General features: G+C 33.8%; 1 protein-coding gene across 4 annotated transcripts in view; it reads right to left on the reverse strand.

Moving 5' to 3' along the window:
• Positions 1-12,357, reverse strand: part of Mgat2 (alpha-1,6-mannosyl-glycoprotein 2-beta-N-acetylglucosaminyltransferase) — a 210,597-nt gene that overhangs the window by 142,421 nt on the left and 55,819 nt on the right. The window contains exon 1 of one of the 4 annotated variants that reach the window (XM_090393164.1): positions 7,309-7,351. The exons of 2 other annotated variants lie outside the window; for them this stretch is intronic. The gene's annotated coding sequence lies outside the window, so the exon portion shown is untranslated. Of the gene's footprint in view, positions 1-5,790; positions 5,889-7,308; positions 7,352-12,357 lie in introns of those variants that run through there. One more of the 4 variants, XM_090393163.1, reaches the window with a different exon arrangement.

A 12,357-nucleotide genomic window follows, 5' to 3' on the forward strand; every position in this document is an offset into this window, starting at 1 on the left:
GATGGTGACAAAGATATCTGGCCATCCTATAATCAATGTCATCTGGTCTCACAGCACTTGTTCAACATTGAAATAATGCTGCTTTCAGTTTAAGTAGGTTGCGCTCCCATAGTTGTATAGTTTCAGACCATCCAAAGAACAAAATGAATGTTTCACTGCTTTACTTGTTATGACTAGGAATGCAGGAAAGTAAGAGGATAGTACCAGTTTTGACAAAGCACTCCCTGAGAGTATGTGAAATTACTTTCAAGTCACCAACTGTACATTCATTATGTTCGGATTGAAAGCGAGTGAGTGATATACTTTTCTTTTATTTTCTGGATTTTGTCCCAGACTGCTCATGTGTTAACTAATCCAGTTACAGAAGATGTAACAGCTAGGAGTCCATTTGACTCAGATGGGAGGGGTAGTGGGAAAGAAGTATCATCAATCACATTTCAAAGTAATTAAAGTTCCTTGTGGTGGGGTATTTGTGGAAGATTACCAATCTTTGTTTTTAGTTTTCCTAGCTGCTGTGCATTTTGCATTCCATCATGGAATGAAGAAAGATAGAAACTGATTCAATGTTTTAGGAACTACAGTTGCAGCAGCTTTTATTCTACACTCTGTAATGTGATACACTATTTCACTGACAGGTGATGAACTGACTATTTACCAAAATTAAATTCTGCTAAGGAAAAAAATGTGTTCTAGTCAACACGATCTATTTTACAATGTGGTGACTATGATGGAGTACATCATAGTCATGACTGCCCATGTAAAAGAGTGACATCACAGGGAAATGATTACACCCCCCATATATGGAAAAAGAATGGAGAAGAGATTATTAAGTACACAGGTGAATATTCAAGTAGGCAGATGGAATAAGGTGTTAAGTGTTTAAAACAGAGAAGTTATTGTTTTATATTTGTTCAACTCTCCCTCTGATGTTAATATGTGGACCATTTCATGGAGTACCCTTCAGATTTATAAAGATAACAGAGGATGGGAACTGCAAGATGTGATCAAGGTTATCCTGGATACCTAACTATGCTGCAGCACAGTTAGGTATATCTCAGAATGACTGCAGCAAACTTAGCTGGAAATAATGGGATATGGTTAGCCATATCCCATTCCATTATGAGATATGGCTAACTCCTCTGATGGCAACAGGTCTATCCTCCATCCTATCCTTATGGATGATAGTGACATAGCATAAGATGTGATTCTCATCAGGTTTCAGCTTTTCCCTGCAGGTAAAAGCAAAAGCTTATGCTTTTGCAAAAAGCCCTTGAAGTCATTAATGACAATTCCGGTAATGTGTTAATTAGTTATGGTTGGTATATATCCATCTGACTTCTAATTTTGCTTTCATTGATCTTGGGACTTTTTTTTTGTGTGTGGGGGGGAAGGAACTGTATAGCCAGTGCCTATATTTTCCTCATTAGGAAAACATATTCATAACACTGTCAGAGTGAACTCTATCCAGGATACCAAGCTCAATCTGAAATAAGTGACAGTGACTGTTCACTAGCTGGTTGGGATGCCTATTAATGTTCTATCAGGTTTGATTCTATACTATTTAGTCACCCATCTGCAAAACTGCTTCACTGATGAACCCTAAAATAGGAGGTGGTTAGGGATTCATTTAGTGTTTAGCATGTTCTTGAGGATGTCACTCATACTACATGTATACAAAAAGGACATTGGAAATGTTACTCAAACTAAATGCCGCAACAGCCACTTCAGGCCTCCACTAATCAAAGTCATGCTTTTTCAGTGGGCAGTAAGTCATCTACCACCTATGTATGGTGCTGAAAATAAAAAGAAAATAACATCATCTTGAAAAAAAAAATTGAATTCATACTGAAAAATTGGAATTTCCTCCATGTATTTCTGAGGGTCAACTGATTTATTTTTGGTAGATGTTCTTATATGTAAAGCTCAATATATCCAACTGAATTTGAAGTTCTCACAACTGACATTTATTCTAAATGCTGTTATTCTGTTATACATGTCATAAATGAGCTGTATCAATGCTTGACATGTGATCTTCAGTTCGAGTATTTTAAATCAACACAAAATATTGAACTGCACATTCAGCCATACACATTATATTGAGAAAAATAGTTTCATATCCTAAAATAGAACTATTTCTATTAATACTTTAACTCCCAGCTTGCATGTTGGAACAGAAATAATAACAAGTCAGAAATATGTTTGTGTCAGTAAAGTTCTGATTACTACTACAATATCAAAGGCTTCCTGAGACATTTGAACAGTAGTTCTCCAACAAGTAATTTAAGTCTAATTTAAGTGTAGTAATTTAAGTAATTTAAGTGTAGCTGTTATGTCCAGTGTATAGGCAATCACTATTTATCATGTTTGGGTAAACCATCATTCTTAATAATTTTACCCCACAAGTTACTTAAATCCCTTTTCCACCATTACGGAGGAAAAAGGTTTTAGGTGGGTGAAGAGTAGGAAACCAATAAGCTGGTGTTAACCTTATTGCTTCAGAAACAGATGACAATCTGTGACTACAGTTAAGCCACACTATGGCATAGTATTGTGCGATGGAATATACTAATATGACAGCTACTATGTACAGAATGCAGGCATATGCATCCATCCCATGAAGATCATCCTAATTTTTGCAAGATTGTTATTACAAGCTTTTAACTTATCAGCAATTTTTGTTAAATGTTCTCTGAAGGTCAAGGATCTGTCCAGAGTCACTCCTCCTAGATAGTTCAAAGTTCCAATGAATTTCACGACACTGTTCTAAAATAGACTTTAGGAGTGAAGTTGGATGTTATTTAAATGAAAAGTGGCGATATCAAGTTTATTCAGATTGGGTTGTAAGCATGACTGTTTAAAGTAGCTGTCAAGCTTGGTTAATTTCTCTGTTGATATATTCTCCGCAACTTGAAAGAAGGTGTTCTGAGTTGCAATGTCATCTGCATACATAAATCACCATGAGACAGTGGTGAGGATGTCAAACACAGAAATTGAAAGGCAACAGAACTAAAACAGATCCTTATAAGTGAGTATTCTTTAGCTTATGGAATTTACTTTTGGGATCACTGGAGTACAGCTATCAGATTATTGTTCATAAGATAAGCAATCTTGAGGAAAGGAATGACCTTTAAGATCAGACCTATCTAAGCATTATCATTGGCAATGCTGTTTTTAATGTAAGTGGCTACTCTGTGGAGGATGAAAATATAATGCTTAGTAAACATTTTTATTATTATTATTTTACTATGAATGAGTAGAGGGTCAGGAAAAAAAAGAAGTATCTTATGAATATTTTAATACCCATCGGGTATTTTATAGGACACACATACACACACAAATATATATATATATATATATATATATATTTATAGGATATATATGAAAGGAATTTTTGAAACAGTACTAAAGGAAATAGAAAAATAGAAATAAAAATTCATTCTGTGAACCAAATGTTGAAAACTACAAAACAATAATAGCTATTTAAAACACATATTAAAGATTATTTAAATTAAGGGGATATTAAATCCCACATTGTTTTAAAACCGAATAAGAAACTCTAAGATTGGAATCAGAGTTTGGTTAAGTAACATATTAAAGAGTTTGTAGCAAAAATGGGAGAATTACTAATGCCAATTCTTAAGAATGATTCTATGGATTCTCCTCAGAATATCCATAGATGTGCACAAGACATGTGAGGTATTCTATGCACAAAAGATATGTGCAATAGGTACAGCTTAATGAAAAAGAAATTTATTATAAATGGTGAAGCATCTGAAAAAAAAAAAAAAAGAAAAAAAACTGCTCCAAAATCAAACAGCATATAATTATTAAATTTATTTCAGATTACAGTTTATACTGCAATTTTATTTCAATTAATCCACTAGTATATTTGTTATACATATTGTCTTGTTTACTTTTTTGCTTAGTCTTCTAAAAATGAATGGGTAAAGAAAAGGCAGTGCTGTGTATGCATAATATAAATATTTTTCAATTTTATTCAATATAAAGTAGTTGACCAAACAGCTTGGTTAATATAAATATTGACCAAATTCATTTATTTTTCATGAATGGCAAGAAGCCATTCATGAAAAATAATAAGACTTTAGTCAATAGGGAGAAAGGAGTAGATTATTAATAAATAACATAAAATGGATTTAACTTATGTATATATTTTTATTAGTATAAAATTTTTACCTTAGTATCAAGGGTATCTATCTTCAGTACTTTTAGATTAAACAAGAACAAACTAGTATATTCTGGTTTGAATATACCAGTTTCTGTTCTTGCTGTTTATCTGAAAGTTGTAAAGATGCTCTTGATATTAAGGCAAAAATTTTATACTGATATATGGTATTTATTAATTATCATGTCTTACGTTCCCATGCATCAAGTTATTTATGAGTAGATTATTCTCTGGGAAGTGGGAATATGCTGTGAGAGAATGACATGTACATCAGTGAATGAGTGTAAGATGTATGGCCAGCACTGTGTGAGTGTGATGGATTTTGTTGAAAGTTGTTCCTGTTTTAGATTTTAAGTGTAAGTGTTTTATGATGTAAATAAGCTAATGTTATATGTCAAGTGAACATCCCATAACGTGTCTTGGCCTCCACAGAAGTGCTAATATAGTAATAACAATAATAATAAAGTGAACTACTAACAACATCCAGCAGTAAAAGATTAATTAATATTATGCTTATGAAATCAACTGATTTATGATATTATGGAAGTATTATTTGTGCATGTCTGATATCAGTATTCTAATTTGAGGTGTTGAGATGTCTAATTATAAAGGTGGATGATACTGTGTAAACAGCAGATGAATTGGTTGCATATGAATAGGAATCATGGGTACTCTAATAAGTCAATAAACAAATACATATATACTTCTAATTATATATCGGTTTTATCCTTTATCCAATTTATTTGCTTACACTTGGATAAAGGATAAAACCAATATATAATTAGTAGCTTAGCCAAGTGAAAAAACTTCCTTATACATATATACTTGGCATTAAGTCAATACAACTTTTCATTAGTATTGCAAATTATTTATATTATTATATAATTTTTCTTCCTTTGGGGATGGATGATGAATTAGCACAACTTATTGGCATTTGTGATTTCTCAGAGTTAAAATTATGAGATCTGGCATTTACATTCAAATAAAAAGGAACAAATATTAAAAAATAATAATAAAATGAAGAAAAAAATGTTGCAAATAAAACTTTTCATAGTTATAATTTAATTTTATATGGAATATACAAAAATAATAGTAAATAATAATAGTAAAGATCTGCAGTCAAGATTAGTTTAATAAAGGGCAGAGAAAGCATACAGGATGAATCTCTCAGGTCCAAATTCCTAAAAAAAGCTTTTCTGATAGATTGCACCTAGGTTGTGTAGCAAGTATGGCCAAGTTAAGTTTGTTTCAGAAGTCTGACATCTTCAACCTTGAAGCAGGTATCTTAATAAATCTTAAAAAATATATTCGTTTCAAAGTTGCTGAGATCCTACTAATGACTGCAAATATAAATGTGGTATATGAATTGTGATATCTTAATTTACATCATAAAATATGGGGAAAATCAAAATTATTGTTGTAAATATACTTATTAAAACGACAGCAGTTTTGTTCATGGACTATTTCGGCTCCAACAAACTCGACGATTCATAGTGATTACATTTAAGATAAAATTACTTCTCTCGAACTCCCATTCTTTCTGCCACAAGAAAATAAATAATGATATACTTATTTACATATGAAATTAGCGTGGTGAGCAAACTTACCTGATCATAGATAATGCTAACAAATAACTTATTCAAGTAACATCAGTGTTACATAATGTCATGCTGAACACGATTACAGTCATAAAAAATACACTGACCGTCTAAAACTACAAATATAATCGAATGCTACATCAAATAAACAATCATCACATTCGTAATAGTTACTCCGCTTTTCATTCATTGCGTTGACATAAGTATTTTACACATTAGTGCTGCCCTCTCACGTTAATAAATAAGACTTTCAAGAAACCAGATGGCAGTAAACTCTGCTATTATAATTACGGCTATTTTGCCTGCTCCAGTTTAGGAGTGCCCCTGTTTAAATGTCATTGGCTATTTACTCATGGTCGTACCACACACACCCCTTGTATGTTCGGACAAATAAAAACCCACAAAGACGGGCACCCGATGAGACCAATAGTCTCCTACAAAAATACCACCACAGCCCCTTTATCAAAATTCGTAGCGAAACTTCTCAAACCATTAACTACGTCTAATTTCATGATAAAAAACACGGACGACCTTTTCAAAAAAATAAAAACCTAACCCTATCCCAAGAAGACATCCTCACTTCTTTGGATGCGGCCTCTTTATACACTAACGTGGACGTCCCCAGAACTTTAGACATCGTACACACACTACTCACAGAAGACCACACCCTACACTCTCGTACAAAACTAACGCCCATTGACATTATTAACTTAATAAAACTAATAATCTCGGCAAACTTCTTCAAGTTCAACAACAACATGTACATACGAATCTTGGGACTCCCCATGGGCCAAAACATCAGTGGACAACTAGCGGAATTATTCCTGGCACATATAGAATCACTCCTACTCCACCCTTCCCCCCCCCGCATCACCTTTTGTGGCAGATACGTGGACGATATTCTGTGCATTGGTAATTCCACACACATCACCACCTTAAAAACATCCATAAACAGTTACAGCAACAGATTAAAATTCACAGAAACCGAACAGAACAAATCCATCAATTTCTTAAACTTGACATTAACCAGAACATACAACAAAATAGCCACGAAAATATACCACAAACCCTCACACATCGGAAACTACCTCCATTTTCACTCATACCATCCATATTCTGTTAAAAAATCTGTCATCTTATCACAATTCATAAATGCTTACAAATTTTCAACCAATCAAAATAGTCGAAACGCAGAAATAAAAAAACTAACACAGATCTTCTTAAATCTCAACTATCCTACACAACTGATTAACTACGCAAACAAGACGGCAAAAAAACGCCAAAACAACCCAAGTACCAAAACGAACTTCCCTACACAAAAAAATTATCAAACTACCATATACCCAAAACACATACAAAGCCTATAAATACATCTTCAAACATACTGACTACAAACTGGTATTCACCACAAACCAAAAACTGGCAAACCTCCTAAAATCCACCAAACCTCACACATAGAAAGAAATATTTGAACAGCACAATGTAGTCTATAAATTTCCCTGCCAAAAAGACTGTGACATCACCTACACAGGTTCCACCATCAGGTCTTTATGGGCAAGACTACAAGAACACTTCCGTGACTGTAACATCCCTATTCCAGAACATTTAAACACTAAAAAAGCAACATCAAAAAGAAAAATCGAATACAAAGCACAGGAAAAACGGAAATAGCTGTTCACGCCCTTGAACAAAAACACACCCCCACAGATAGACAAGGCCATCATAGTAGACAGACAAGACAATGAAACAATGCTCAGAATATCGGAAACAATAGCTATAAAGTGTGACGCGAACTCTATCAACGTACACAGGCCCTACATAATCTCCGAGGTTTGGAAGCTTCACAACATAAAATTGAGGTCACAACCCCGACCAATAGGCGACAACACAAACACTTCAAAAGCAGAAGCACCTACCCGACCCGACATAGCATCCACTTTCCCAAGGTGTTCAGATGACGACCACGAATAGTCCAAACGGACCGCACCCCGTCAACCACCTTTCCCCCTCCCTATTTTAAAAAATCAACCCTTTCACCTTTTCCCCACCCTATATAATATAATATATATGTTTATATATATTACAGAAAAAAAACCGGGTTTTTCTAACTTAATTCTACCAAATTGCCTTCCCCCCACACACACTCAGTAGTTTTTCAACATCGCAGAAAGAGGAAAAGCCGCAACACCCAGAAAAAGGTATGTGTAAATTTCTATTCCTTATGCTACATATACTTTTTGGTACATTTACACTCACAATGCCCTAAGAATTCATGAGTAAATAGCCAATGACATTTAAACAGGGGCACTCCTAAACTGAAGCAGGCAAAATAGCCGTAATTATAATAGTTTATTAAGAGGAGTAACATAGGAGTTTTCCCAGAAATAATATACAAAACTCTGCTAATTTCTTTAGATTACATAATAGCAATCAAGAAAGAGTAAGTGTTAAATTAAACACTAAAGCGGATTTTTTCTTTTAACTATTAACACATATTTCAATTAGCCTTACACTCAGAAAATGAAATGATTTACTACTAAGGATGCAAGTTTGTGGTACTGATTTGTAATACTTTGTATTATTTTCATTGGCCATTCATTCAGTTCACATGCCATCCATGGAATCTATCTCTACTTCACGTATCCACTCCAAGCTATATATACTGTAAACCAAATATAGTATAATGAAAACTAATACCTACTATAGTTCACACGTAACATCAGTACTGAAAACAGTTTAACAATAGGAAAACATTAGTTAACAGTAGTCCTGTAGTCGAAGACATCATGACCATATGAGAGACATCAATCCAATTGACCATGTGTGGAATGAGTCGAAACGCGTCGCTCTTAATTCTATAATCAGTATAAGTCTAATATTAGCAGTACAATTGTTGGATACTTATGCAAGAAGCTGGAGTTCTTTAGCGCTATCACTTGGCACTTATGAAAGTTTCGTTTCTGTCTCTCCACACGATACAGTGTATTCTAAATGGAAAAGAAGTGCACAGTTCATATGGTAAAACAGAATGCAATGCTTTGGAATCGACAGAATTCACGCGTAGATGAATCATTAGCTCCCCTCCCCCCTCCCCCACACACATACACAATTCCAAGATACTTCATGGAATCAGTGCATTAAAGTACGCACAAATTACAACGATTCAAAGCACAACCCTCAATTGACTCACAAATGCTGTCATGACAAAATTACGATTGTATCCTGGACTGTCAAATTCTGTTGTGAAATGTGTTCAATGGGGGCAAGCAAATAAATTAAGGAGTAGGATATCACTCCTAACTGGGATTTTTACATCCCTCAAAACAGGCAATCCGGTCCGAAGAATACATGCAATTGACGGACTATGCCGATAGGATTAACCGCCATATCAGAGCATTAAATCAGATTTCAAGCAATCCATGTTACTTGGCCGAGATAGCCCATTGAGCTTAACATGTATGGGCGAATGAGAACGGAAATGGAATGACTCTCCTTAATTACAAAAATTTTAATTTCAAGACCAAATATTTTTAAAAAAATTTTAAAAAGAAGAAGGAAAAAGTAAATAAAATAAAATTGCATGCTGCAAATTACAAATTTTTGCCGATTATATTGGATTTTCATAAATTAATGCTCTATTTTAAACGCACATATTTATTGTCAAAACTAAAACCCAGTAGCCAGGAATGTTGGCAATGATGGTTTCAGAGTGTAAAGTTCTTTTTTTTTTTTTTTTTCGAGTGAGTATGCGATGAATTCCATGAAGATGAACTGCGGGTAATACGGAATACCATTTCACACACAAAATGATATTCCTTAATACTCGAAGTTCCTTTATAGTTCAATATACATTCAACCAGTAACTGAACTCTTGCTCCAAAGAAACGCTGTCTCTATCTGGTAATTGTGGTGGCAGTCACTTCACAAAATCTAAACATTTTGCTAAACTTTTTGTAGGGAAATGGCGCTGCTCATGATGTCACCAAATTACAAATTTTTTTGTTTAGATAATTCTATTAAATAAAATCTTTAGGATGTAAATCAGGACTACAAGGTGATGAAATCAGTCGTATTATATCCATCACTTCTTAAGAAAGTGTAAGAAATTGTACATCCGAATTTATCACACAAGGTTTACAAAATGATAATTTTCCTGATCTAATTGGAAAATAGTATCAGGATGTTCCAAGCTATGAAAGACGAGTGTTCCAACAGTAAAAATGTGTTTATTGTTTCCTCTGCAAAGAAAACCTATCCAGCTTCCGTGTTTTTATAAACTGAAATAACATGGAATTATGACCACTCTCATTTGGAGTCAAATACACCCAACCAACAGTTCGAAGGTGCATATTAGACCACACACACCAGTATAGTGTAGTTGAATAATGAAATGCACAAAGCGCTAAGGTTGCAGTCATAGGAAGAGGAGTAACATCAAGGAGTCCGATAAAAAAAAAGAGACATAGTTGTCATATTTTCCAATCTCGGATACAGAATGATTTGTTGGTTAGCCATGGCCCACAGTAGTAAGGTATACACAGTTGAACTATTTCTGCTGATGAAACTGTAAAGGAGCATGGAGAGTGGGTATGCAGTAAAGGTACCATAAATCATATAATCTAATCCACATGAAACATTATCACAGCTGATGTCACAATACAATATGAGTAATGTAGGAACCACATTACAGATAATGGTGTGCTGCACTCTTGCACATTTGGAATTTCTTAGCTGAAAGCTAAAACACATTCTCTCCTCATCAAAGGTCATCTCACCAAAGGTTCAACTGATATGCTGCTGTAGTGTAGTGCCAGCAGCACTTCAGTTGAACATTACAGGAATGCAACAAAATGTGTTGATGTGGTGAATCATGGCTGCCTGCACCATTCAGATGGAGCAATAAGTATTTTATGCAAACAACACCAGTTGGTGGACACCTTATGCATCGTTTCTATGGTTCAGGCCAGGAAAGTCGATATCATGGAATCGAATGAAATTTAGGGATTTAACTGTCAATCTGGATGTAATACGTGCTAAATAGGATCTACGTTAGTTAATCACGTTTAATTTAATATTACTGAGGGTGCAATATTCTTATACCAGAACAACATCAACAAAATCACAGTACTAAAATATCATTACATGCAAGAAAATCAAAACATATACTCCTAATATTGATGTCACTATTACTGACTTTCAAGAAAATTAATCCAAATCACAATACTCTGACAATAAGAAGCAATCAATATGCCATAAACACAAAAAGACTCTCTCTCTCTAACTCTTCCGCATGGCAAATAATCAAGATAAATTATTCCCCTTACTCTGAAAAACGAACTAAACACCACCTAATACTTCATTATTTCACGTAACACTACAACAAGCTCATAGCTAGTTTTTTTTCTATCTATTCTCTGAACACGAATTCAACAGAATGACACACACCGACATGCACGATGATGACTTGCGCATTTTACAGGTTTTTAGTTCTTTAATTTTATTTGTTACATTTAAAAATCCATAATTTTTATTCTTTATTTTTGTTATTAGTTTTATTGATGCTTTAGCTCTACTAATTAATATATTTCTGCGCTCGTTTAATGGTTATTTACTTTTAACATTATTTCTAATCTCAAATTTCTTTTCAGTTATCGAGTTCTATACTAAAAACTGCGCTATTCATACATTCAAATATACCAAATATATCTACTGTAGTTATCTTACTAATATAATAAACTTTAATAAAAGTATTCATATTTAGCCTATTAGTTACAATTTTAGAGTAGCTCATTACAATAAAACTTTACTGTTTTCAGTTGATTATAGTTTACTCACTTTCTATAATAAATTAACACATCAACAGTTAGATAAGAAAATATCCTTATGATATTGTTGAACTTTTCGAAGGTATTTGACAGATGGTGTATGGAAGTCTATTATGTGTAAATTCGAGCAAATGGCAGTGAATATGAAATAGTAGTGTGATTAGGAAGTTGTGCTTGCACTGTTATGTTCATTTTGTACATTTAATTATATATTGGGAATGTGTAAAGAAGAAATATACAGCATTTTTTGAATAGCTGTCGTTAGAATATATGCTACTCACAGGTAGGCAACACTTTCTCCATCCCTTTAAATTCAAGGAAATGAATATTAAAAATATATCGACTGCCGAACCCACACTATTTCAGACAATAATATACTGCATTACGGTTAGGGTCCACACGATGGCATCAGTAATGTGCCTGTCTTCACTGGATGCCGTTTATAACTAATTATAATTACAATTAGTGATAGTCCTGGGCGAAGTATCTCTGATTGGCTAATGATGGAATTTGAACTGCTCCTCAGTTTCCAAATCTAAGCGCTAAAATGGCCTCATCTACATGGAATGAAAGGCGTTAGAGAATTTATTTATTAAAAAAATCCCAGTGTTGTTATGGTTGAGATACAATTTATTTTAACAATGTAAAACATGATGTAAAAGTTTTCCAGTAAGAATACAAACACAATGTTTTTTTTGTTTGTTTGTTTTTTGCAAATAGCAAAATACAGACAAAAATAAAATATTAACAA

Source organism: Typopeltis vanoorti, chromosome 5, assembly GCF_054136105.1.
Source record: "Typopeltis vanoorti isolate ZY-2024b chromosome 5, IOZ_Tvanoo_1.0, whole genome shotgun sequence".
NCBI lineage: Eukaryota > Metazoa > Arthropoda > Arachnida > Uropygi > Thelyphonidae > Typopeltis > Typopeltis vanoorti.